Source organism: Jaculus jaculus, chromosome 17 (assembly GCF_020740685.1).
Source record: "Jaculus jaculus isolate mJacJac1 chromosome 17, mJacJac1.mat.Y.cur, whole genome shotgun sequence".
Taxonomy (NCBI): Eukaryota; Metazoa; Chordata; class Mammalia; order Rodentia; family Dipodidae; genus Jaculus; species Jaculus jaculus.
In genome coordinates this window covers 22,752,347-22,758,553 of record NC_059118.1, presented here as the reverse complement: position 1 = coordinate 22,758,553, position 6,207 = coordinate 22,752,347, and the positions used below count along the sequence as shown (strand labels likewise).

The 6,207-nt window shown below is 45.1% G+C and overlaps 1 pseudogene; it reads left to right on the top strand.

The window, feature by feature from the left end:
* Positions 1 to 5,361: 5,361 nt before the first annotated feature.
* On the top strand, positions 5,362 to 5,487 carry LOC123455673 (annotated as a pseudogene).
* Positions 5,488 to 6,207: the final 720 nt, after the last annotated feature.

The following is a 6,207-nucleotide window of genomic DNA, read 5'->3' as shown; positions in this document are numbered from 1 at the left end:
TCAGCTGGCTCAGCTATGCAGGCTGCAGGTGAGAAAACTCGGTTCTTTCCCTGCTCACGTCCCCAAGACTGCTTGAACGTCGTGACATGGCATCTGGATTCCCCATCACTAAGCAACCTAAAGGGCAAGACATGCTTATAAACAAAGATCTTGGGCTGGAGGGATGGTTCAGCAGTTTAAAGGAACTTGCTTGCAAAGCCCGAGGGGGGGGCAAGGTTCAGTTCCCCAGTACCCACATAAAGCCAGATGTACAAAGTGCTGCATGTCTTTGGAGTTCTTTTGCAGCGGCAAGAGGCCCTGGCATGTCCATATTCTCTCTCTCTCTCACTGACTCTTTTTCTCTGACTCTTTCAAATAAGTAAATAAAATTAAAAAGATCTAACCCTAAGCCATCATTCACATTTTATTTACCAGAAGCAGATCACTAAGGGTCATCTCAGTGGATGGGAATTAGGTTCAACATTTTCTAAGGACGAGAGTCTTAGAATTTGTGAGTGCCTTTGAAAAATCACAGTCTGTCTTTGAAGAGAGCTTCCTTATATCAATTAACTTAAAATTTTTTTTTTTTTCGAGGTAAGGTCTCACTTTGGCTGAAGTTGACCTGGAATTAACTATGTAGTCTCAGGGTGGCCTCAAACTCATGGTGATCCTCCTACCTCTACCTCCCAAGTGCTGGGATTATCAACCAACTTTTTTTTTTTTTTCGAGGTAGGGTTTCACTCTAGCTCAGGCTGACCCTCTATAATCTCAGGGTGGCCTTGAACTCTTGGTAATCCTCCTACTTCTGCCTCCCGAGGGCTAGGATTGAAGGCGTGCACCACCACGCCCAGCTTTATCAACCAACTTTTTAAAACTTTATGTCAACCAATTTTTAAGACCCTATGCTCTACTGGGATAGTCTATAAGATTCTAAATTCTAGCTTTTGTCTTTGGTCAGATGTTCTGTACCACCTACCAGGGGCCCTTCTTATCTGTTTCCAGGACTTTGTGAGCAAAAACTGAAGACCCAGCTGAAAGAGAATTCCATGGTCAGTATCACAGCGACTGTCTCAGAAACAAGCCAATTCACTTAATCACAGGGCTTGTCTGGAACTTCCTTTTGTCCTGAGGGTTCAAGGGGAGACGGAAGTATACTTGGTGAACTTGTAGAGAATCACTTCTTGCCTCAGCAGCTGGCAGAAAGCAACAAGAGTGAGCTGAGCTCTGTCAAAGGAGAGCTGGTTAACACCTCTCCTAAGCTCACGCCCAGCAACACGCCTCCTCCAGCAAGGCTCCACCTCCCAAATTGCCAACAGCTGGGGATCAAGCATTCCAAACACACAAACATAATCATGAATGCAAAAACACCTGGGGGACATTTTGCATTCAAATCACAATGTGGGCTAAAGGCAAAGTGTTAGTTGGACTTGGTCCTCTCTGGAGGGGAGAATCTGTACGTTGTTTTCTTCCAGCTTCGGAAACTTCAGTCTCATGACTGACTTCCTGTATCTTCAAAGGCAGCAGTTCTGCATCTTGAAATCTCTCTCTCTCTCTCTCTGTCACTAAGTCTTCTTGTCTTCTCCTTCTTCCATTGTACAAAGAAGTGAGGATTGTTTGGAGCAGTAAAGACTATTCTCTGGCTGGGAGATGATCCAGAAAGATGTTACAATCTGATGCAGGTGTTCTGTGAAGGTGTTGAGTGAGGAAGTTTCTACTGGCCAGGTGTTTTCTGATTCTTACAGTAAGCCTTTGACACACTGAAAAAACTAAAGCTCAAAGTACAACTTGCCCCAAATTAGGTGGTTAGTAGGTGCTGTTACCAGGAGCATAAGGCTAGGAGCCCACCCCCAGAGCCAAAGCCTACGGAAAGACTTGCTACTCAAAGTACAATTGGCAGACTAGCAGTATTGGGGTCGCTCATTGTGAACTCAGAAGGTCTGTCTTGCCTTGCAGTGCAGTATGGCAGTCACTGAAATAAGTTATCTTTAAATAAAAAGTAAAAAGAGAGCCAGGGATATGGCTGGTATATGAATGGTAGAGTGCTTGCCCAGCAAGTGTGAGGTCTTGGCTCAGTCTTTAGAACTACTTTTACTAAAGTTAATAGATAATGGTAATGAGTTTTTCCAAAGGAGAGCTGGAGAGATCGCTCAGTGGTTAGGGCACTTTGCCTGCAATATCGAAAGGCCTGGATTCAACTCCTCAGTACTCATGTAAAGCCGGCTGCACAAAGTGGTGCATGTACCTGCAGTTCATTTGCCATGGCTGGAGGCCCTGATACATTCTCTCTCTCTCTTTCTCTCTGCTTACAAATAAGTCAATAAGTAAAATATTTAAAGAATGAGAACTTATTTATAAAGCAGTGGAGGTGGGAGAGCTAATCTTCCTTGTGCTTCCCTGGGTTTTAAGTTCAGGGCTACTTATGGGATGAAAAAAGCAGGTGTCTGGGCTAAGGGGAAAGGTGACTGTAGGCAGGGCCAAGTTAAGTCATCTGTGGTATGTGTGCACTCAATCCAAACCCCTTGGCTCTTTGCAGAACTCAGGTTCAGAAGTGGCTGCGTTAGTGTGCTCTGGGCGTGGGGTTTTGGCACACTGAGGTGAAAAGGTCTATAACACGTTCAAGTTCCTAAAACCAACATAGGCACCCATTGCTAGTGCGATGCACTTGTCCGCAGCATTACCCGCAGCAGAGCCCACGAGAGCATGTTGTTAGGATCGATGGCTTCTAACATGGACCATCAAGACAGCTGGCTGGAAGCCAGCTAGTGGGCTTCTTCAGGTGTTTTCCTTGGTCTCACCGGGAGCTCACTGACAACACAGCATCTGTTGCCACGCTAGAATGCCTAAAGCTGAATCTCTAGCTTAACGAGGGCCCAGGTGATCCAAACGAGTTAGTCTGAGAAGCCCTGTTGTCGAGCATTGCTCTGGGATTGAGGTGAAGTTACTGCTTGAGCAGCTGAGACGCTGGCAAAGATACCACTTTTCTTTTCTTTTTCTTTCTTTCTTTTTTTTTTTTAAATTTTTTAAAAAATTTATTTATTTGAGAGCAACAGACACAGAGAGAAAGACAGGTAGAGGGAGAGAGAGAGAATGGGCGCGCCAGGGCTTCCAGCCTCTGCAAACGAACTCCAGATGTGTGCGCCCCCTTGCGCATCTGGCTAACGTGGGACCTGGGGAACCGAGCCTCGAACCGGGGTCCTTAGGCTTCACAGGCAAGCGCTTAACCGCTAAGCCATCTCTCCAGCCCTCTTTCTTTTTTTTCAGAATCAACTTTGTCTGATATGTCACCATGTGGTGACTCAAGTAATGGGAAGGACCTCTCCAAGTTCCTGTCTCTAGGCCTAGTGGAGGACACCATGGTGTTTTCTGAATAGTTGCTTGTCTCTTGGGCACTAACATACCTGCTGACTTATTTACTTATCACTTCTGGGTGGTGAATTATGGAAGAGGCAGTCATTCAATTACAATGCTCTTTCTTGCACCACATACTGGTGTTAGCATATTATGGGTCCTATGACTGTCCTGTGGCAAAGGAGAGAGACTTTTATACCTGATGATTAAGCTTTATAAAAGAGATGCTTGGGCTGGAGAGATGGCTTAGCGGTTAAGCGCGTGCCTGTGAAGCCTACGGACCCCGGTTCGAGGCTCGGTTCCCCAGGTCCCACGTTAGCCAGATGCACAAGGGGGCGCACGTGTCTGGAGTTCGTTCGCGGTGGCTGGAAGCCCTGGCGCGCCCATTCTCTCTCCCCCTCTATCTGTCTTTCTCTCTGTGTCTGTCTCTCTCAAATAAATAAATGAATAAAAAATTAAAAAAAAAGAGATGCTTACTCACCTTAGGCTGGTCTGATTTCCTTTCTACAAACATTTTATTGATTTATTTGAGAGAGAGAGGGAGGGAGAGAGAAAGAATGGACGCACCAGGTCCTCTAGCCACTGCAAATGAGCTCCAGATGCATGAGCCACTTTGTGCATCTGGCTTATGTGGGCATTGGGGAATCGACCGAGGATCTTTAGGCTTCCCAGGCAAGCACCTTATCCACTAAACCATCTCTGCAGCTCGGTTGGTCCTATTTCTCAACTCCAGCGTACTTGGTTCTGGCTGACACAAGGAATAGAGTAATACTATAAAAGCTGACTAGGCAACTCATGGCTGTTTCAGACCCACTCGTATCCAAAATGCCTAGTGATGCTTGAAAATGTAAATCTGTGGGTCTCTAGGGGTGATAGAAATTTCAGTTTTAAACAATTTTACCAGGCAGTTAGATAAACCAATCTCTGTGTTTTACTGCTTAACCCTTGCCATTATGTGGTTGAGGAATCAGAGAGAGTTGTCCCAAGCCTTGCCTAAAATGTCAATGCACCACACGTACTTATGGTCCTCATTTCCTTTCAAGATGTGTATTGCGTATGTATGTATGTATGTATGTATGTATGCACATGTGTATGTGAATATGCAATAACTGTTATCTGGTGTAGATGTCTAGCCTCTGATATAAAGGGCATGGTGTCTGCTATGGATTTCTGATTTTTTAGAGGAGGATATTGCATCTGGTATCTAAATAAAATGGAGCTAGCTGATTGGAGTAGCTGGATTTGAGATAAGAAAGTTGTGTCAATAGAACAATAGCTATATTTCAAACCATCTGTTATGTGAGATGAAGTGCCTTTAGTCACCAGGCTTGCCAAATTCGGGGTGTTTTAACAAGAATTTAAGAGCTGGAGGCAGCTGGCTGAGTTCCTTAAAAGATCTGGTACAAAGTCACAAGCAGCCGGAAGGGGGCAGCAGAGAGCTGCCAAATGCCTCCCAGAGGCCCGGTGAACCAAGGTTATCAATTAGGAGGGTTACGAAATAAATCTAGAGCCTAGTTCCTTATAGAGAAGCTCTTTGGTAGTGAAATCCTCAAGTTCTGTTTGGAAAATGCCTTTGTATTAAAAAGTAGAGACTTGGGTTGGAGAGATAGTTTAGCAATTAGGGCACTTGCCTGCAAAGCCCAAAGACCCATGTTCGACTTCCATATCCGGCATAAGCCAGATGCTCAAGTAAGTGTGTAAGGTCGCACATGTGCATAAGGTGGCACACGTGTCTGGAGTTCTATTACAGTGGCTGGAGGCCCTGGGGCACCGATTCTCAATCTCTCTCCTTCCTCTTTTGCTCTTGCTCTCTCATATAAAAAATAAAAATAAAAAAGGGGTCTGGAGAGATGGCTTAGTGGTTAAGGTGCTTGCCTCTGAAGCTTAAGAATCCAGGTTTGATTCTCCAGATCCCACATGAGCCAGGTGCACAAGGTGGCACATGTATCTGGAGTTCCTTTGCAGTGGCAGGAGGCCCTGGTGCACCCATTCTCTCTCTGTCCCTCTGTCTCCCTCTTTCTAATAAATAACTAAAAATAAAATATTAAAAAAACAAAAAAAATGGCCAGTTTGTGTGCAATGGCTGCAAACAGCAGCCTCCTTGGTAATGTGGTAGCCTGTTGATTGTACAGGTTGCTTTAAGGAACCTTTGAGACAATTTCCTAGTGGATACCCATATTTCTGATCTTATGATGTTTCTAGTCTAGGCTCCAGACAGGTATGTGGAGTGCTTCTGGGAAGATCCAGGGCACAGTGGCCAGAGTTCATATTGACCAGGTCATCATGTCCATTCACACCAAGCCGCAGAGTAAGCATTTGATTGAGGCCCTGCAGAAAAAAAAAAAAAAGTAGAGACTTAAGAAATACAAGACAGTACGTGATTAAATACTGTAATTATGGCCCAATCGATACTTGCTCCAGAAATTTCAGTGAAAGGGGGGATCAATGGAGGCTGGAGTGGCCAGGGAAGGCTTCTTTAAGGAAGTGGAATTTGATCTGGGCCTTAATGGATGAGTGTGATCTAGAAAGGCCAGGAGGACACCCTGTGAACCCAGAGGGCTGCTGATTCTCTTTGCAGGCCTGTCAGGAGGCTGCTGACCCCTGAGTGTGCAGTGTGCGGAACCGCAGACCCACTTGTTTGACCTCTAGCAAACTGTCCTCTTTGGATAGTTTTCAGCATATTCTGAAGGAAAAAAAGAGTCCAGCTTCTTTTTTTTTAAAAAAAAATTTATTTATTTATTTGACAAAAAGAGGGAGAGAAGAAGGGAGGGAGAGAGAGAGGGGGAAAAAAAAAGAGAGAGAGAGGGAGGGAGAATGGGCATGCCAGGGCCTCCAGCCATTGCAAATGAACTCCAGATGCATGCGTCCCCTTATGCATCT